At 37.1% G+C, this 22747-nt stretch overlaps 1 protein-coding gene across 1 annotated transcript in view; it reads left to right on the top strand.

Annotated features, from left to right (window-relative positions):
* The first annotated feature begins 13742 nt into the window (after positions 1-13742).
* The window catches only part of egflam (EGF-like, fibronectin type III and laminin G domains), a 192036-nt gene continuing 183031 nt past the window's right edge, over positions 13743-22747 (top strand). Inside the window, exon 1 of the mRNA XM_061933514.1 lies at positions 13743-13785. The gene's annotated coding sequence lies outside the window, so the exon portion shown is untranslated. The remainder of the gene's footprint in view (positions 13786-22747) is intronic.

Genomic DNA, 22747 nt, shown 5'->3' with positions numbered 1-22747 from the left:
ACATATAGCTATACACCCCCTGGTGTCTGTTGCCGTCATCTCCCTCTGTCCTATCCTATCCTATATATATATTAGAGATGCGCGGTTTGCGGACACAACCGCGGAGTCCGCGGATTATCCGCGGGTCGGGCGGTTGAAATTAAAAAAAAATTAGATTTTATCCGCGGGTCGGGTCGGGCGGTTGAAATAAAAAAAAATTAGATTTTAAATAGATTCAGGCGGGTGGCAGTTAAACCAATTCGGAAATATATATACATAGTTAAATGTTGTTAACCACATACGAAAAACGAGCAGGCACCTGCAGCATATGCCACAACAGAAGAAGAAAAAAAAAAGAGATGGCAACGCCGGCAGCAAACGTGGTACGCGACAAACTAAAAAAGGGAATACTAAAGACCAGGGGAAAAAAAGGCCAGAAAAGTTCAGCGTGGACTCGTTTTTATGAGGTTGTAAATCAGGATGATAGTAATGCTGGCTACGTGATTTGCAAGAGCTGCGACGCTGTTTATGTCTACGACAGTCAAAAAACCGGGACATCTAACATGGTGCATCACATTTGTGCAAAACCCCGAACCTCCACAAACACCCTGAGCATGAGCAGTTTCGTCCACCGTGATCCCAGAAGAGTGCCACAGGATGTTAAAACAAGATAGAATGCAGCTGCCTGCAGCAGTTTGAGTGGCGCGAGCGCGATTGGAGGTGCGCTCAGCGCGGCTCCCAGATGATTGCGCACTGGTGTGCGTCTGGGCCGTGACAGCGTGGCACGCATTGAATGTCTCTGCTGCATTGGATCAGTCTCCTTTCTTTAACAGGCAAAACCTTTATAACCTCACTAATGCCTTGCATCGTCTATATTAGATATATAACAACGGGCGGGTGCGGGCGGGTGCGGTTTTGATTAAATGTTAGATCGGGTGGATGGCGGATGGTTGACGACTTTTGTGATGCGGTTGCGCATGAAATAATTGCCTATCCGCGCATCTCTAATATGTATATATGCAAATAGTCATAAAAATAAAGAAAACAAATTGAAATGAGAAGGTGTGTCCTATACTGTATGTATCATTGTTGCCTACTTTAATATTTATTATAATTTTTTTCTCTTGCAGGTGCATCATCAGTCTGTGACCTGCCACAAGAGGGAAGCATGGACTCCCTCTCTCCAAAGCAGGCATTCGGTATGTTTATGCTCTGTTTTTGATTTATTTTCAATTTTATTTAACCTCCATTTATATACAATTTTCACATTCCAAAGAAGCCACTTCATTTCTTTTAATAATTCCTATTAAAAGCAGGTGAGCATTCTGTTTTGACACTTTTTATTCATGTCTTCTCAAGTAAAGCTTCAATGCCAACACACATGAAAATACTTATTCTAATAAAAAAAATAAAATAAAAAAAAGTAGAAGTTTTTTTGGTTTTTTTTGCAGTGGTGCATCAATGCTGGATCGTTCATTCCAAATATTTGGAGACAAATATCTTGTCAGCATTCCTCTGCTGACTGTACCTGTTGTTTTCTAATGGACTTTGCATGCTTTGGAGCGGACTCTTTCTTCTCATGTGCAGCAAAGCACACATAGCCAGCTTTAATGAAGCATGTTGACATAAACAGCGGCTTATTTCAATAACGATGTCTGTTTTTGTCACTCGGAGCTTGTTTATAGGACACGTGAGCGTTGGTTTATGTCTTCTCCATCGCTTGCTTGTTCCGCTTGAGGGGGAAGAAAGAAAAAAAATCCAGTCTGGTCCTGGAATCTGTTAAAATCATACAGGCGGCATGACAAGTGTGTCTGCAGGCTTTTTTATTTTTATTTTTATTTTATTTTTTATTTTTTGAAGGTTAAACATGCATCCTGTGGGCAACATGCAGCTTAAAGAAGGAGTCAGGAAAAATTATGTTTTTTTATTTTTGATATATATTGTTTTTTCAAATAAGAAAAAAAATTAAGTAATTGTCTGAATGTTTAGTGTGCAGCAAAGTTTGTACAACAGCTGTTAGCAGTCACACGCCTGTTGGTGTCCTGGCTGGTCCAGTCAAACTTTAAAGAAAGTAGGAGCATGTTGCTATGGCAACAATAGAGATGCAGTATAGTAGAAGCCAGTTTGGCATCAACATCATTTTTAGACTGTGTTACTTTAAAGGCATCCTGTGGGCAACATGCAGCTTAAAGGAGGAGTCCGGAGGAATTATGGGGTTATTTTTTTTAAATATACATTGTTTGTCAAATAAAAAAAACAAATAATAATAATTGTCTGAATGTTTAGTGTGCAGCAAAGTTTGTACAACAGCTGTTAACACTCACACACCCATTGAGGTGTCCTGGCTGGTCCACCCAAACTTCAAAGAAAGTACCGGTAGGATTATGTTGCTATGGCAACAATAGAGATGCAGCATAGTAGAAACCAGTTTGGCATCAGCATCATTTTTAGGCTGTGTTACTTTAAATGCATCCTGTGGGCAACATGCAGCTTAAAGGAGGAGTCAGGAGGAATTATGGGGTTATTTTTTTTAAATATATATTGTTTGTCAAATAATAATAATTGTCTGAATGTTTAGTGTGCAGCAAAGTTTGTACAACAGCTGTTAACAGTCACACACCCATTGAGGTGTCCTGGCTGGTCCACCCAAACTTTAAAGTAAGTTGGAGCATGTTGCTATGGCAACAGCAGAGATGCAGTATAGTATAAGCCAGTTTGGCATCAACATCATTTTTAGGCTACGTTACTTTAAATCCGTCCTGTGGGCAACATGCAGCTTAAAGGAGGAGTCCGGAGGAATAATGGGGTTATTTTTTTTAAATATATAATGTTCGTCAAAAAAAAAAAAAAAAAATTGTCTGAATGTTTAGTGTGCAGCAAAGTTTGTACAACAGCTGTTAACACTCACACACCCATTGAGGTGTCCTGGCTGGTCCACCCAAACTTTAAAGAAAGTAGGAGCATGTTGCTATGGCAACAATAGAGATGCAGTATAGTAGAAGCCAGTTTGGCATCAACATCATTTTTAGGCTGTGTTACTTTAAAGGCATCCTGTGGGCAACATGCAGCTTAAAGGAGGAGTCCGGAGGAATTATGGGGTTATTTTTTTTAAATATACATTGTTTGTCAAATAAAAAAAACAAATAATAATAATTGTCTGAATGTTTAGTGTGCAGCAAAGTTTGTACAACAGCTGTTAACACTCACACACCCATTGAGGTGTCCTGGCTGGTCCAGTCAAACTTTAAAGAAAGTAGGACCATGCTGCTATGGCAACAATAGAGATGCAATGTAGTAGAAGCCAGTTTGGCATCAGCATCATTTTTAGGCTGTGTTACTTTAAATGCATCCTGTGGGCAACATGCAGCTTAAAGGAGGAGTCAGGAGGAATTATGGGGTTATTTTTAAAAAAATATATATTGTTTGTCAAATTTAAAAACAATTAAAAATAATAATTGTCTGAATGTTTAGTGTGCAGCAAAGTTTGTACAACAGCTGTTAACACTCACACACCCATTGAGGTGTCCTGGCTGGTTCACCCAAACTTTAAAGTAAGTAGGAGCATGTTGCTATGGCAACAGTAGAGATGCAGTATAGTAAAAGCCCGTTGGGCATCAACATCATTTTTAGACTGTGTTACTTTTAAATGCATCCTGTGGGCAACATGCAGCTTAAAGGAGGAGTCAGGAAGAATTATGTTTTTTTTTTTAAGTATATATTGTTTGTCAAATTAAAAAAAAAATAATAATAATAATTGTCTGAGTGTTTAGTGTGCAGCAAAGTTTGTACAACAGCTGTTAACAGTCACACGCCCGCAGAGGTGTCCTGGCTGGTCCACCCAAACTTGAAAGAAAGTAGGAGCATGTTGCTATGGCAACAATAGAGATGCAATGTTGTAGAAGCCAGTTTGGCATCAGCATCATTTTTAGGTTGTGTTACTTTAAATGCATCCTGTGGGCAACATGCAGCTTTAAGGAGGAGTCCGGAGGAATATTGGGGTTATTTAAAAAAATATATATATATATTGTTTGTCAAATTAAAAAAAACTAATAATAATATAATAATAATTGTCTGAATGTTTAGTGTGCAGCAAAGTTTGTACAACAGCTGTTAACACTCACACACCCATTGAGGTGTCCTGGCTGGTCCACCCAAACTTTAAAGTAAGTAGGAGCATGTTGCTATGGCAACAGTAGAGATGCAGTATAGTATAAGCCAGTTTGGCATCAACATCATTTTTAGGCTGCGTTACTTTTAAATGCATCCTGTGGGCAACATGCAGCTTAAAGGAGGAGTCAGGTGGAATTATGTTTAAAAAAAAATATATATATATTGTTTGTCAAATAAAAAAAAACAAATAATAATAATTGTCTGAATGTTTAGTGTGCAGCAAAGTTTGTACAACAGCTGTTAACACTCACACACCCATTGAGGTGTCCTGGCTGGTCCACCCAAACTTCAAAGAAAGTAGGAGTATGTTGCTATGGCAACAATAGAGATGCAATATAGTAGAAGCCAGTTTGGCATCAGCATCATTTTTAGGCTGTGTCACTTTAAATGCATCCTGTGGGCAACATGCAGCCTAAAGGAGGAGTCAGGAAGAATGATTTATTTTAAAACAATATATACGGTATATATTTTTTGTCAAATTAAAAAAACAAATAATAATAATTGTCTGAATGTTTAGTGTGCAGCAAAGTTTGTACAACAGCTTTTAACACTCACACACCCATTGAGGTGTCCTGGCTGGTCCACCCAAACTTCAAAGAAAGTAGGATTATGTTGCTATGGCAACAATAGAGATGCAGCATAGTAGAAGCCAGTTTGGCATCAGCATCATTTTTAGGCTGTGTTACTTTAAATGCATCCTGTGGGCAACATGCAGCTTAAAGGAGGAGTCAGGAGGAATTATGGGGTTATTTTTTTTAAATATATATTGTTTGTCAAATAAAAAAAACAAATAATAATAATTGTCTGAATGTTTAGTGTGCAGCAAAGTTTGTACAACAGCTGTTAACAGTCACACACCCATTGAGGTGTCCTGGCTGGTCCACCCAAACTTTAAAGTAAGTAGGAGCATGTTGCTATGGCAACAGTAGAGATGCAGTATAGTAGAAGCCCGTTGGGCATCAACATCATTTTTAGACTGCGTTACTTTTAAATGCATCCTGTGGGCAACATGCAGCTTAAAGGAGGAGTCAGGAGGAATTATGGGGTTATTTTTTTTAAATATATATTGTTTGTCGAATAAAAAAAACAAATAATAATAATTGTCTGAATGTTTAGTGTGCAGCAAAGTTTGTACAACAGCTGTTAACACTCACACACCCATTGAGGTGTCCTGGCTGGTCCACCCAAACTTTAAAGTAAGTAGGAGCATGTTGCTATGGCAACAGTAGAGATGCAGTATAGTATAAGCCAGTTTGGCATCAACATCATTTTTAGGCTGCGTTACTTTTAAATGCATCCTGTGGGCAACATGCAGCTTAAAGGAGGAGTCAGGTGGAATTATGTTTTAAAAAAAAAATATATATATATTGTTTGTCAAATAAAAAAAAACAAATAATAATAATTGTCTGAATGTTTAGTGTGCAGCAAAGTTTGTACAACAGCTGTTAACACTCACACACCCATTGAGGTGTCCTGGCTGGTCCACCCAAACTTTAAAGTAAGTAGGAGCATGTTGCTATGGCAACAGTAGAGATGCAGTATAGTATAAGCCAGTTTGGCATCAACATCATTTTTAGGCTGCGTTACTTTTAAATGCATCCTGTGGGCAACATGCAGCTTAAAGGAGGAGTCAGGTGGAATTATGTTTTAAAAAAAATATATATATATATTGTTTGTCAAATAAAAAAAAACAAATAATAATAATTGTCTGAATGTTTAGTGTGCAGCAAAGTTTGTACAACAGCTGTTAACACTCACACACCCATTGAGGTGTCCTGGCTGGTCCACCCAAACTTCAAAGAAAGTAGGAGTATGTTGCTATGGCAACAATAGAGATGCAATATAGTAGAAGCCAGTTTGGCATCAGCATCATTTTTAGGCTGTGTCACTTTAAATGCATCCTGTGGGCAACATGCAGCCTAAAGGAGGAGTCAGGAAGAATGATTTATTTTAAAACAATATATATATATTTTTTGTCAAATTAAAAAAAACAAATAATAATAATTGTCTGAATGTTTAGTGTGCAGCAAAGTTTGTACAACAGCTTTTAACACTCACACACCCATTGAGGTGTCCTGGCTGGTCCACCCAAACTTCAAAGAAAGTAGGATTATGTTGCTATGGCAACAATAGAGATGCAGCATAGTAGAAGCCAGTTTGGCATCAGCATCATTTTTAGGCTGTGTTACTTTAAATGCATCCTGTGGGCAACATGCAGCTTAAAGGAGGAGTCAGGAGGAATTATGGGGTTATTTTTTTTAAATATATATTGTTTGTCGAATAAAAAAAACAAATAATAATAATTGTCTGAATGTTTAGTGTGCAGCAAAGTTTGTACAACAGCTGTTAACACTCACACACCCATTGAGGTGTCCTGGCTGGTCCACCCAAACTTTAAAGAAAGTAGGAGCATGTTGCTATGGCAACAGTAGAGATGCAGTATAGTAGAAGCCAGTTTGGCATCAGCATCATTTTTAGGCTGTCACTTTAAATGCATCCTGTGGGCAACATGTAGCTTAAAGGAGGCGTCAGGAAAAATGACATGGTTCTTTTTTTAAATATACATTTTTTGTCAAAAATAAATAAATAATTGTCTGAATGCAAGTAGGAGCATGTTGCTATGGCAACAATAGAGATGCAGTATAGTATCCTCAACATTTTGAAGCTGTTACACTTTAAGGTCCACTTCTTACTTATTGTTGCTTTAATCGTGTCTTGGACATTGTCGGGTTATTTTCCTGAGCGATAGCATTTGTGCAATCATTGCTACGGATTTTAAGCAACGGAGCTTGATAACATTTTATTCTATGTTTTCTGTCTAAAATCTGACACGCTTACGAATCCACAATCCATTTTAAAGAGGCGTCCTAGGAGGGAAATCAGGAGGTGCTCGGACCTTAAAACTGGACCTCGTGTCAATACAGGAAGGGTCTTCAAGTGTGTGTACTGTGTGTGTGTGTGTGTGTGTGTGTGTGTGTGTGTGTGTGTGTGTGTGTGTGTGTGTGTGTGCGTGTGCGTAGACAATGAAAAGCCGTCAGCGCTGTGAGTGTGCCAGAAATGTTTTGGCAGATGTGATGAGGTGACGCTGAAGGGCTCCATGGGGAGCGGCAAAGAAAAATGTGATGGATAACTTCCACCCTGCAGTCTCACTCTCTCTATATACATATGAATGTGTGTGTGTTTCTGTGTGTGTGTGTGTGTGTGTGTGTGTGTGTGCGCTGAACAGGAATTGAAAGACAAGAGGACTTTTTGGATTCAACAGTCAGACAGACAGGTGGCATCCATCTAAGCTTGACTTTACTGGTGTGTGTGCAAGGAAATGGATGTCATGATTTGTGTATCTTTGTGCCCCCGGAGTGCACATGGTGTCCTGAGTGTGTGTGTGTGTGCACTGCAAAAAGTCAGTGTTCAAAAACAAGAAAAAATAAATACAAAAATGAGGGGTATTTTATTTGAACTAAGCAAAATTATCTGCCAATAGAACAAGAAAATTTGGTTTATCAAGACTTTCCAAAACAAGTCAAATTAGCTAACCTCAATGAACCCCAAAATACCTTTAAAATAAGTATATTCTCACTAATAAAAAGTGCACTTTTCTTGGTATAGAAAAAAAAAAAGCGATCCTTGGTCTTTTTGTAACCAGATTTCGGGACCCAATGACATATTTAATTGAGAACTGTCTCAGTAAACTTTCAATTGAAAGGTTGATTGCTCTGAGTGGATATTTAGTAGTTGTAGAGTGACCTGACTGGGATTGAACCCAGAACCCTTTGATTGGGAGTTAGCTGTTTAACCCTTCAGCTATCCTTGGTCTTATTATAACCAGATTTTGGGCCCCAATGACATATATAATTGAGAACTGTCTCAGTAAACTTTCATTTAAAAGATGAATTGCTCTTAGTGGATATATAGTAGTTGTAGAGTGACCTGACTGGGATTGAACCCAGAACCCCTTGATTGGGAGCTAGCTGCTTTAACCATTCAGCTATCCTTGGTATTCTTAAAAGGAGATTTTAGTCCCCAATGACATATTTAATGAGACCTTTTTGCTCAATATGTTGAAAAATGTTCTTAAATTAAGTAAATGTGCCATTATCTTGACAAAATGATATGCGCTCGTTTCATTTTTTGAAACCAGCGAACTTATACTAAAAACTAATTTATTGTTCTTAATGGAAATTCAACAAGGCAACCGCTTGTTACTCTCGGGGTCTCCTAGCCGCTCAGGCAAATCTAAAGATGCATTTTTCCATGGATAACATGACATCATCGCACCAAGTGCGTGCTCTTTCAGTCAATTAGTGCGCATATATACAGCCCGGCCCCCGGCCAAAATGTTTTTAATTGTAATTTCGAATAATTTATCTGAATGTGCGTGAACTATTTCTGTTCAAAATTGTTAGAAATGTTAAATGTTTAAATATTAACTGTCAGTTTACTGTACTGTGCCAACTGTACTACTATATGAGTACGTATTTTCTATTGTTTCATTGAAAATAAAACAGCAAAGTCCATTTGGCTGTCATCTGTTTTAATTATGAGACACAATTGTGTCAAAGTCATAATTTTCTTTTTTCATCCTTAAAATAAGAAATGATTACTTTAAAAAAGTAGTTTTATACTTGTGAGTGTTGATGACACAGCTTTGCAACAGTTGATATTCTAGTTCCAAGCATGTTTTACTCAATATAGGTCATCAAATCTCAGCAACAAGCTGTAATATCTTACTGAGATCATTTAGGACCAAAACACTTAAAACAAGTAAAACACTCTAACATAAAATCTGCTTAGTGAGAAGAATTATCTTATCAGACAGAAAATAAGCAAATATCACCCTTATTTGAGATATTTAATCTTACTTAGATTTCAGTTTTTGCAGTGTGTGTGTGTGTGTGTGTGACTACTTGTGTGGGAATTTGAATGATACATGATTATTTTGGAACATGTGTGTGTGTTTCCTTCCCTGTGCCATCACTATGGATCATTGCCTCCTAAGAAGACACAAACCATCAATACTTGAAACACTCTATACCACACTGCAAACACTGCAATCTAAGTAAGATTAAATATCTCAAATAAGGGTGATATTTGTTTATTTTCTGTCTGATAAGATAATTCTTCTCACTAAGCAGATTTTATGTTCGAGTGTTTTACTTGTTTTAAGGGTTTTGGTCCTAAATGATCTCAGTAAGATATTACAGCTTGTTGCTGAGATTTGATGACCTATATTGAGTAAAACATGCTTGAAACTAGAATATCAACTGTTGCAAAGCTGTGTCATCAACACTCACAAGTATAAAACTACTTTTTTAAAGTAATCATTTCTTATTTCAAGCGTGAAATAAAAAAATCATGACTTTGACACAATTGTGTCTCATAATTAAAACAGATGACAGCCAAATGGACTTTGCTGTTTTATTTTCAATGAAACAATAGTAAATACATACTCATATAGTAGTACAGTTGGCACAGTACAGTAAACTGACAGATAATATATAAACAGTTTAAACAATTTTGAACAGAAATAGTTCATGCACATTCAGATAAATTCCTCAAAATTACAATTAAAACATTTTTTGGCCGGGGACCAGGCTGTATATATGCGCACTAATTGACTGAAAGAGCACGCACTTGGCGCGATGATGTCATGTTATCCATGGAAAAATGCATTTTTAGATAATATGATTTGCCTGAGCGGCTAGGAGACCCCGAGAGTAACAAGCGGTTGCCTTGTTGCCTTTCCATTAAGAACAATAAATTAGTTTTTAGTATAAGTTTGCTGGTTTCAAGAAATGTAATGCCGAGCGCATATCATTATGTCAAGATAATGGCACTAGCATTTACTTCATTTAAGAATATTTTTCAACATATTGAGCAAAAATGTCTCTTTTTTTTCTACCAAGAAATGTGCACTTAGTGAGAATATACTTATTTTAAGGTATTTTTGGGTTCATTGAGGTTAGCTAATTTTACTTGTTTTGGAAAGTCTTGACAAGCCAAATTTCCTTGTTCTATTGGCAGATAATTTTGCTTAGTTCAAGTAAAATACCCCTCATTTTTGTATTTTTTTCCCTTGTTTTTGAACACTGACTTTTTGCAGTGCAGGGGTCCCCAAACTATGGCCCGGGGGCCGAATGCGGCCCGCCGACGTCCAAAATCTGGCCTGCGGTTAGTCCCGAGTAAAAATTGTTTTTATTCATTTATTTAAATTATTATTTGTTTAATCTGTCCTTTCTAGCCCATCCATCCATCCATTTTCTACCGCTTGTTACTCTCAGGGTCTCCTATCCGCTCAGGCAAATCATATTGTCTAAAAATGCATTTTCCCATCGATAACGCAAACCGGCAAGTGCACGCTCTTTCAGTCAATTAGTGCACGAGGAAAAAAAATGAAATTGTAAAATAGACTCAGAGTGTAGAGTTTTTTTTAACATCAGTGGACATATGACTGTGGACGTCTCTCTATGGTGTGTGGGTTCTCCTGAGTCCGATAGATCTTCCGTGAGCCCGGTGTACAGTTTGAATAAAGTATTTTTATTTGCATGCACGCATGGAGCGATTGACTTTTCAGTCCTTGTCTCGCTCCGGCTGCTGCTAATGAAGGTGACAGGTGATTAGATAACAAGGCCCAGCCGGGCAATCTACTCACCTGCCGCTGTCTTCGAGGCCGGTCCTTGCACACCCCGCTCCGCGGCAGGCCCGCAGGCCACGCCCCCCTCCACAATGACTTTTTTTGTTTGTGTGTTCATTCATAGTTTTGATGCCTTCAGTGACAATCTACAATGTAAATAGTCATGAAAATGAAGGAAACGCATTGAATGAGAAGGTGTGTCCAAACTTTTGGTCTGTAATGTATATATTTTTTAAATTATTATTATTTATATATATATATATATATATATATTTATATTCTTATATTATTATATAAAAAACATTTAGACATATTATCTGGCGTTTTGTTTCGCAATATTATGCAAATTACGCAATACCTTCTGATACCTGCTGTCGGAGGCAGATATTTACATATATCCGTATTTAAGTGTTACTTCTTTAATTTCATAATCATATTACAAAACAGCTAGTGTTTTTCTTCCAATTGTGGTCTTTTGGTTGTCTGCAAATACTGTGTGCTAACCTTGAGTGTGGAATGTAAGAAAGAGAGATACTCTTTCTTCTTATCTATTCTTATGTCCAGGTGCGGAGGACAATGGGCATGTGTTTGGGCTGGAGGGACAAGACTGCGAGGGTGGGAGAGAGAGACTATATAGAATAGAGGGTTTCCATTTTGGAGGGCAGACCATCTTAGCTGCGCGATTGAATGTTCTATGCTGGACTGGTCTCAGTATGTTTACAAAGCTTTGCAAATATATTACAAAATACCTATTCTGTCTCTGGTGGTTCTACTCAGCTTTAAGTGTCGTAAAGAGCTTGGGAGCGACCAGCGACCTGAATTCCCTGGGAGGATCAACTGGTCCAAACGCAACACTGCTGATCTGTATTTGGGATCTGCATAAATCCAGAAAAATTGTGCGCATCCGCCTTTGTAGTCCGTGCCGACTCCGTAGTCGATACGCTTCTTCTTTTTCTCTATCTTCTTGTTATGGGACATTCATCCTCCGCTGTTGCCATTTCTAATATAAAGTAGTGTAAAGTTCCTACTTATATCTGTCAGTAAACTCGCCATGAAAGCGCTAAAACATACCGGTGTAGTGACTTTAAATTATTCACCCAAGGAACTTTAGTTATTAGAGATATAAAATGGTATATCATGTTATACAATATAGTAGTATATGGTGGTCAGAGGTGGGTAGTAACGCGCTACATTTACTCCGTTACATCTACTTGAGTAACTTTTGGGATAAATTGTACTTCTAAGAGTAGTTTTATTGCAACATACTTTTACTTTTACTTGAGTATATTTATAGAGAAGAAACGCTACTTTTACTCCGCTACTTTTATCTACATTCAACTCGCTACTCGCTACTATTTTTTATCGATCTGTTAATGCACGCTTTGTTTGTTTTGGTCTGTCAGACAGACCTTCATAGTGCCTGCGTTTCAACAAATACAGTCACTGGTGACGTTCACTCCGTTCCACCAATCAGATGCAGTCACTGGTGACGTTGGACCAATCAAACAGAGCCAGGCGGTCACATGACCTGACTTAAACAAGTTGAAAAACTTATTGGGGTGTTACCATTTAGTGGTCAATTGTACGGAATATATACTGTACTGTGCAATCTACTAATAAAAGTTTCAATCAATCAATCAAAAGTGTGAAGGAAAAAAGACCCTTTTATTTCAACCGTACATCCCGTCAAAAGCCTAAAGACTGACTGCACAGTTCCTGTCTTCACAATAAAAGTGCCGCTCCATCACGCCTGCGCTTTCAAAACAAGAGTCTCCGAAAGCCAGCGCAAACAAGCTAGCAAGCTACGGAGTTTGCCGCCAATGTATTTCTTGTAAAGTATATAAAAACGAATATGGAAGCTGGACAAATAAGATGCCAAAAATCAACCACTTTCATGTGGTATTAGACAGAAAGGAGGAACTTTTTTCTCCTCCATTTGAAAACGTGGACGCTATCATCACTACTGTCTGATTCCAATCAATGCAAGTCATCAGAATCAGGTAATACACCAACTTATATTCTTGTCTTCATGAAAGAAAGGAATCTATATGTGTTAAACATGCATGTATATTCATTAAAACACCTTTAACATGTAAACAAAAACGGCAAAATAAATAAATATAAATTATATATATATATATATAAATGTGTGTGTATATATATATATATATATATATATATATATATAAATGTGTGTGTATATATATATATATATATATATATATATATATATATATATATATATATATATATATATATATATATATATATGTGTGTGTATGTTACTCATCAGTTACTCAGTACTTGAGTAGTTTTTTCACAACATACTTTTTACTTTTACTCAAGTGAATATTTGGGTGACTACTCCTTACTTTTACTTGAGTAATAAATCTCTAAAGTAACAGTACTCTTACTTGAGTACAATTTCTGGCTACTCTACCCACCTCTGATGGTGGTATAAAATGGTATATCTTGTTATATATAGGTATATAGTGGTATACAATTATATATCATGTTATATAATGTATATAGTGGTATACAATGGTATATCATGTCATATGATATACCATATTATACAGTTAAATGGTATATCATGTTACATAAAAGTATACCATAGTATACAGTAAAATGGTATATCATGTTATATAATAGTATATAGTGGTATAAAACGGTATACCATGCTATATAACAGTACATACAATGGTATATCATGTTATATAATAATATATAGGGATATAAAATGGTATATCATGTTATATATAGATGCTTATTTCTGTGTTTTGGGTTCATTTCCTGTTTTGCACTGTTATTTTGGTCCTACTTCCTGTTTGGTTTGTGCTGACCTGCAGTAGCTTCACCTCTGCTTCTAAGCGCCATTATCATCACCTGCAGGTGATTAGCAATTATGTGTTAGACCTGCTGCCAAGTCTCTCTTGAGGGGCCTTAAAAGCCAGTGTCACTTCTTAGTCAGTGTGGGATCATTATTGGAGGTGCGGAAGAATACGGTTGGTTTTATTCAGATTATTTGCTTTGTGTTTGTTTGCTATAAACTCTTCCTAAAAGCTTGTTGTTTCATGCACAGCTTTCCCGTGCATTTTCCCAGCTGCACTTTATTTTGGACCAGTATTTTTTTCATGCACAGCTTTCCCTCTGCTTGTTGGGTGCATTTCTCAACTGTGCTGTATTAATGTTTGTATTTGGACTTTTTTGGCATTAAATAATCTTCACCTGCATGCTGCCTGTGCCTGCTGTCTCCTGCACTGTGGGGGTCACAACCACTGCTACGACTAGGGTGGGCGTCAGCAACCTGCGGCTCTTTAGCGACACCCAAGTGGCTCCCTGGAGCTTTTTTAAAAAAAGATTGAAAATGGAAAAAGATGGGGGGAATTTTTTTTTTTTTTGTCTCATTATGTTTTTTTATTTGAGGACAAGCATGACACAAACCTTCCCAATTATTAGAAAGCCCACTGTTTAATATGTTTGTGTGTACGCTTCACTGATGAGAGCATTTTGGTGAACATCGTTTTGTCCTATTAATTACGGCGGTCCTTGAACTCACCAAAGTGTGGACTGTGACGTAACAGTTTGTTTACAATCTTCCACTCCTTTGTCTCATTTTGTCCACCAAACGTTTTACACTGTGCGTGAATGCACAAAGGTGCGCTTGGTTGATGTTATTGACTTGTTTGAGCGCTAATCAGGCATATTTGGTCAGTGCATGACTGCAAGCTAATCAATGCTAACATGCTATGTAGGCTAGCTGTATGTACATATTGCATACTTGCCAACCCTCCCGAATTTTCCGGGAGACTCCCGAAATTCAGCGCCTCTCCCGAAAACATCCCGGGACAAATATTCTCCCGAAAATCTCCCGATTTTCAGCCGGAGCTGGAGGCCACGCCCCCTCCAGCTCCATGCGGACCTGAGTGAGGACAGCCTTTTTTCACGACGGTAGGACAACAAGGTGACAAGAACTTAATCATCCAGACAAGAGATAAATTGTATTATGTTTATCTTACCTAAAAATAAATATATTTATTAATTTAAAAAAAAACAACTAAATACATTTTTACTATATTTTGCTTAAAACATCAAAATTAATTATTTTTGTTTGTATTTTTTCTGACTCCTTATTACATCCAGACATTAGAATTATACATTAAAATAAACATATTTGAAATCATTTTAAATGATCATAATTCATTTAAAATGACCATATTTAATTATTAAAATAATTGCTTGTTTATCAACAACTTTAGCATTTTATTCATTACATTTTGAAGCTCTCAGAAGCCAAGTTATGTTATATTCCTTAAGATTTATTTATGCAAGTTTGAAGTATCAATTATCTAAACACAGTTTTGTTTGCATATTTTCAGGATGTAGATATGTATGTATATGTATGTGTGTATATATATATATATATATATATATATGTATGAAATACTTGACTTGGTGAATTCTAGCTGTAAATATACTCCTCCCCTCTTAACCACGCCCCCACCCCCCGAAATCGGAGGTCTCAAAGTTGGCAAGTATGACATATTGCATCATTATGCCTCATCTGTAGGTATATTTGAGCTCATTTAATATCCTTTACTTTTATCCTCTTTGCATATAATTTAGTTTTGTATGTCTCATGACACATTATCTGTGTTATATTGGCTGCATTGCTGATAGTTGTTTGTGTGCCATGTTGTTCCAGACCACAGCAAACATTACCTAGCTTGCCAAAGATTGTAATAAATATATTAAAATATTGCTTTAATTTGGACACACACATCTATACCTTTTTGCCATTAAAAGCCAGTAATTTCCAGGAGTTATCTCACCTGAGTAGCCACTGATTTACTAATGGTTTCTAATGTTGTAAAAATGTGTAGAATAAATATAAAATTTCAACATTTCTGTCAACGAAGACACATAGTCATTTTTATAGTAGGCTATTATAGCTAATATAGGCACTTATGTCATGTGTTGCCTTCATTATAACACTTATATGCAGCTTTTCCTTTTTTGCGGCTCCAGACTTTTGTATTTTTGGTCCAAAATGGCTCTTTCAACGTTTTGGGTTGCCGACCCCCGGACGAGTGTACTGTAACAAAATGTTATAAGAAAAAAACACCCATAAATGGCAATCTCACTGCATCCATCCATCCATTTTCTACCGCTTATTCCCTTCGGGGTCGCGGGGGCGCTGGAGCCTATCTCAGCTACAATCGGGCGGAAGGCGGGGTACACCCTGGACAAGTCGCCACCTCATCGCAGGGCAATCTCACTGCATCAATCCAATCAAATGCGTAGTTACCAATGCACAAAATAGTCCAACATTGTCTTTCGTTGCTGCTTATTGTTGTTTTTTTCCCTCTCTCCTTTGTGCCCCCTTTACCCTCCCTTTCTCTCTCTTGGTGACCAGCGATGGCATTTCCATTTGTCTTCCACATTTCCACTTTGTGATGCAACAGCTAATAGGTTGCAGAGCGCCGCTTCAAAGTTGACAAAAAACAGACTCGTTAGACACAAGCAAGCTTAAAATCCAACGTCTTGTCTGGGAATTTGGCTGACGTAAAATCTGAGCTTTTTTTTTTTACTGTGCACCAACACGATTAAAACTCATGTTTTTGATATCATTTTTATTCATGTACACTGCAAAAAGTCAGTGTTCAAAAACCAGAAAAAAAAAATACAAAAATGAGGGGTATTTTATTTGAACTAAGCAAAATTATCTGCCAATAGAACAATAAAATTTGGCTTGTCAAGACTTTCCAAAAAAAGTAAAATTAGCTAACCTCAATGAACCCCAAAATACCTTAAAATAAGTATATTCTCACTAATAACTGTACTACTATAAGAGTACATATTTTATACTGTTTCATTGAAAATAAAACAGCAAAGTCCATTTGGCTGTCATCCGTTTTAATTATGAGACACAATTGTGTCAAAGTCATTTTTTTTCCATGCTTGAAATAAGAAATGATTACTTTAAAAAAGTAGTTTTATACTTGTGAGTGTTGATGACACAGCTTTGCAACAGTTGATATTCTAGCTTCAAGCATGTTTTACTCAATATAGGTCATCAAATCTCAGCTACAAGCTGTAATATCTTACTGAGATCACACTTAAAACAAGTAAAACACTCTAACATAAAAATCTGCTTAGTGAGAAGAATGATCTTAACAGACAGAAAATAAGCAAATATCACCCTTATTTGAGATATTTAATCTTATTTAGATTTCAGTTTTTGCAGTGTAGTGTTAGTGATTGTACTTTAGTGTGTAGTCAATAGAGACATTACAGCATCACGGTAAGACAAACTGTATATTTTTCTTACAATTATAACAATTGTGAATCCCAAAATTAAAATAAAATGGAGGTTGTTGCGTTTTGGACCAGTTGTTCCTCCCAGGGAATTCAAGTCACAAGTCGCTCCCAAGCTCTTTACGACACTTAAAACTGAGTAGAAAAACCACCAGAGACAGAATAGGTATTTTGTAATATATTTGCAAAGCTTTGCATATATACATTGAGACCAGTCCAGCATAGAACATTCAATCGCACCGCTAAGATGGTCTGCCCCCTTGACCAAACCCCCTCTCCTCTTAAGTCTCTCTTCCTCCCCCCCTGGCAGTCATGTCTCACTAGCCAAAACACATGCTTATTATCTCTCTCTTTAACATTCCTCACTTCAAGGTTAAGCACACAGTTTTGCAGACAACCAAAAGACCACATTTGGAAGAAAAACACTAGCTGTTTTGTAATATGATTATGAAATAAAAAGAAATAACACTTAAATTCGGATATATGTAATTATCTGCCTCCGACAAGGTCCATAAAAAATACAATAGGATTAAATACCATTTAAATCACCATCTTTAAATAACAGGGTTTCTCTTTACAGTTGGCGCCGTTCACATTATTTTTAACTTTTATTTTGCTTGTGTATTAATACGTTAACATGGTGCACTGTACAGCATAATGGATTTTAAGAATAAAATACAATATAAATATTGTATTGTTTCACAATGATCACATTACTATTAATACAATAACATGGTGCACAGTACACTGATAAATCCCCAAATTAAAATTAAATATAATAGACATCACCAAATTTTAAGTTTTTGCAATTAGTCAGAAAAAAATAATCAATGGATCCTAAAAATAGAATAAGATATAATCAAATTAAAAATGTTCTTAGTTGTCACAATAATTTACATCACATTTAAACGTATTTATGGGGCCTTGTACACAATGAATCCCAATGATAAAATACAATAAAAAATGTCACTAGATTAATCAAACCATCCATCCATCCATATTCCGCTTATCCGAGGTCGGGTCGCGGGGGCAGCAGCCTAAGCAGGGAAGCCCAGACTTCCCTCTCCCCAGCCACTTCGTCCAGCTCTTCCAGAGGGATCCCGAGGCGTTCCCAGGCCAGCCGTGAAAAGCGTTGACCACAACTTGTTAATGGGAGAACTTTTTCCACCAGACCTTCGTAACTTAAGACTCAATATCCCTCTTCAAATCAAGACTCAAAACACACCTATTCCTGACTGCTTATTCATTGTAATCATCTTTTCTTCTCTACCTTTGTTGTTTTTATCCAATTTGATTTTATTGTTTTGATTTTGTACGGTGTCCTTGAGTGCCCAGAAAGACGCCTTAATAAATAAAATGTATTATTATTATTATTATATATACACATATTTAAAAGGGCACTATTGCCTTTTTAAAGACATAATTGTTCCTATTAGGTGTCTTTATTGTGGTTTAATGTGTCCTGTTTTGCCTCAAAGTCACAGTAGGGTTGTCCCAATATACCAATATTGTAGTACCGGTACCAAATTGTATTTCGATACTTTTCGGTACTTTTCTAAATAAAGGGGATCACACAAAAAAGGCATTATTGGCTTTATTTTAACAAAAAAATCTTACGGTACATTAAACATATGTTTCTTATTGCAATCAAAGAACAATTTTTGTCCTTAAATAAAATAGTGAACATACTAGACAACTTGTCTTTTATTTGTAAGTAAACAAACAAAGGCTCCTAATTTAGTCTGCTGACATATGCAGTAACATATTGCATACTTGCCAACCTTGAGACCTCCGATTTCGGGGGGCGTGGTTGGGGGCGGGGCTAAGAGGGGAGGAGTATATTTACAGCTAGAATTCACCAAGTCAAGTATTTCATACATATATACATATATATATACATATATATATAAGAAATACTTGACTTTCAGTGAATTCTAGCTGTATATTTATTTTAATATATATATATATATATAAAAGAAATACTTGAATTTCAGTGTTCATTTATTTACACATATACACACACATAACACTCATCTACTCATTGTTGAGTTAAGGGTTGAATTGTCCATCCTTGTTCTATTCTCTGTCACTATTTTTCTAACCATGCTGAACACCCTTTCGCAGGTACCCAGAAAGGTTTCGAGTACCACCAAAAAAACTGAATCTCTGAAGACAGTATAAAAATCTGTGTTAAAGGTGTACAAATACTGCTTGTATAATAAGCATGTTATTTTTTTACAAATGAGGGTTAAGAGTTCAGTACTAAAAATAAATAAATAAATAATGTGGCTTAAGTACAGTTTTTTAATTGAGCTGCTGCATTTTTTGGTTGGGTTGTTTATTTATTTTGAGTAACTTCTATACATTTCTAAAAGGGGAATAATTTAATAGAGTTATCTATGTTTGTCTGTTGCCATCTCCTGGTGAATGTTGGCTATAGCGTACTGGGGTTACTTTTTGGTTGGCCAACGATTTACGTGGTGTTGCGCACCTGACGTCACTCAGGTCTGCATGGAGCTGGAGGGGGCGTGGCTTCCAGCTCCGCCTGAATTTCGGGAGAAAATTTGTCCCGGGAGGTTTTCGGGAGAGGCGCTGAATTTCGGGAGTCTCCCGGAAAATCCGTGAGGGTTGGCAAGTATGACATATTGTGTCATTTTCCATTCTATTTTGTCAACATTTTAAAGGACGAGCTGTAAAATTTGATTATTAACCCACTTGTTCATTTACTGTTAATATCTGCTTATTTTCCGTTTCAACATGTTCTATCTACACTTCTGTTAAAATGTAATAATCACTTAATCTTCTGTTTGGATACTTTACATTAGTTTTGAATGATACCACAAAATTTGGGTATCGATCCGATACCAAGTCGTTACAGGATCATACATTGGTCATATTCAAAGTCCTCATGTGACCAGGGACATATTTCCTGAGTTTATAAACATAATATGAATTTAAAAATATGGAAAAAAGATTTTGTGATGATTAATATCGATGTAATCATAGTAGTATCGACTAGATACGCTATTGTACTTGGTATCATTACAGTGGATGTCAGGTGTAGATCCACCAATGGCATTTGTTTACATTCAGGGGTGCTAGCTTGCTGTTAGCGGTTAGCTATTGTATCCTTCTATAGTGTGTAGTGAAGCATGTTTAGTTATTCCTCGTCCTGCAGTGATAATGATACTTGTAAGATACATGTCTTGAAGCACCTCTTCCTGAGGACAGTTTCAGTGTTATAATTTCACCTTTATCGTTAGTTTTTAAGCCAAAATGCGTCCGTTCTCCCTTTCCCGTCTACACACTGTGTCTGCGTGTAAGTACTCAGTGATTGTGCGCTGCCGAACATGCTCCCCTGCTCGCAAAACCAGCAATGTTATGACGTGACGACGCCCAAGAACTGGTACTATTCAAACAGAGTATAGTACCGTTTTTGATTCATTAGTACCGCGATACTATACCAGTACCGGTATACCCGTACTACCCTACGTCACAGCGTCTTCCTGTATAATGCTAATGTGAGCTAGCACGTTCCGGAATAACACCATGGCTGATTGGCTTAAACATAGCAAACATTTGGCGTTTTGTCTTTTATCGGTGTGGGAGATCCACTGGGGATCGAGCCAGGGAAGGAAACAAAATGTGTGTCTCAATATGTTGTGGATTAAATGTAGCCTCAAATGTGGGCTGCTTTTTATATGATGATCAGACTCTTTATGATCTTTCAAAGTAAAATGTCAGAACGCACAGCTGTGGACATTCCGCACACACATAAACACAAAAGTAGAGCTGCAAAGTGATGGAAACATTTAGTTTATTGAGCATACGGAATAATCGCAAAATATTGCAATGAAGCAAAGTTGAACGGCAAACTATTTCTCCTTTTAGCACCAAAAGTTGAAAGGTATCTTATTTTGGTTTGTTAGCTAGCAGCATTACACAAAAACTACATGGGAAGAACATTTACCGAAATTCATGTGATTTTTTAGAGATGTCCGATAATATCGGACTGCCGATATTATCGGCCTATAAATGCTTTAAAATGTGATATCGGAAATTGTCGGTATCGGTTTCAAAAAGTAAAATGTATGACTTTTTAAAACACCGCTGTAGGGAGAAGTACAGAGCGCCAATAAACCTTAAAGGCACTGCCTTTGCGTGCCGGCATACTTGGTCAACAGCCATACAGGTCACACTGAGGGTGGCCGTATAAACAACTTTAACACTGTTACAAATATGCGCCACACTGTGAACCCACACCAAACAAGAATGACAAACACGTTTCGGGAGAACATCCGCACCGTAACACAACATAAACACAACAGGACAAATACCCAGAATCCCATCGCAGCACTAGCTCTTCCGGGACGCTACAATACACACACCCCGCTACCCCCCCCCCAACCCCGCCCGCCTCAACCTCCTCATGCTCATGTCCCAAATTCCAAGCTGCTGTTTTGAGGCATGTAAAAAAAAAAATAATGCACTTTGTGACTTTAATAATAAACATGGCAGTGCCATGTTGGCATTTTTTTTCCATAACTTGAGTTGATTTATTTTGGAAAACCTTGTTACATTGTTTAATGCATCCAGCAGGGCATCACAGCAAAATTAGGCATAATAATGTGTTAATTCCACGACTGTATATATCGGTATCGGTTGAAATCGGAATCGGTAATTAAGAGTTGGACAATATCGGATATCGGCAAAAAAGCCATTATGGGACATCTCTAGTGATTTTGATAAATATTGAGTGGAATTTTGAGGCGTGAAAGAGTTCTGTTGTCTTCTTAAGACAGCAAACATGTAGAGATCGAATCTGTAATTGGAAGAGAGATGCAAATTCAATTATTTAGCGCAGGGGTCAGCAACCCGCGGCTGCCGACCGCCGCCCTAGTGGCTCTCTGGAGCTTTTTCAGAAATGTATGAAAAATGGAAAAAGATGAGGGGAAAACAATCTATTTTTTGTTTTAATATGGTTTCTGTAGGAGGACAAACCTCCCTAATTGTTATAAAGCACACTGTTTATATTAAACATGCTTCACTGCTTCGAGTATTTGGCGAGCGCCGTTTTGTCCTACTAATTTTGGCGGTCCTTGAACTCACCGTAGTTTGTTTACATGTATAACTTTCTAGGACGTGTTTTATGCCACTTCTTTTTCTGTCTCATTTTGTCCACCAAACTTTTAAGGTTGTGCATGAAAGGTGAGTTTTGTTGATGTTATTGACTTGTTGGAGTGCTAATCAGACATACCGGTATTTGGTCACTGCATGACTGCAAGCTAATCGATGCTAACATGCTATTTAGGCTAGCTATATGTACATATTGCATCATAATGCCTCATTTGTAGCTATATTTGAGGTCATTTAGTTTCCTTTAAGTCCTCTTAATTCAATTTATATCTCATGACACACTATCTGTATGTAATATGGCTTTTAATTTTTTGTGGCTCCAGACAGATTTTTTTTTTGTATTTTTGGTCCAATATGGCTCTTTCATCATTTTGGGTTGCCGACCCCTGATTTAGCGCATGCAATGGGATTTATCAACACTCATCACTACTTTTTTGGAGCATTATTTTGCGTTTTATTTAGCACCTCTGAAAAGTATGTGCAAACTGACACCCACTGGGTGTTCACGAGGAA

Source organism: Nerophis lumbriciformis, linkage group LG03 (genome assembly GCF_033978685.3).
Source record: "Nerophis lumbriciformis linkage group LG03, RoL_Nlum_v2.1, whole genome shotgun sequence".
NCBI lineage: Eukaryota > Metazoa > Chordata > Actinopteri > Syngnathiformes > Syngnathidae > Nerophis > Nerophis lumbriciformis.
The sequence above is the reverse complement of the archived record's forward strand: the minus strand, read 5'-3'. Positions and strand labels throughout refer to the sequence as shown.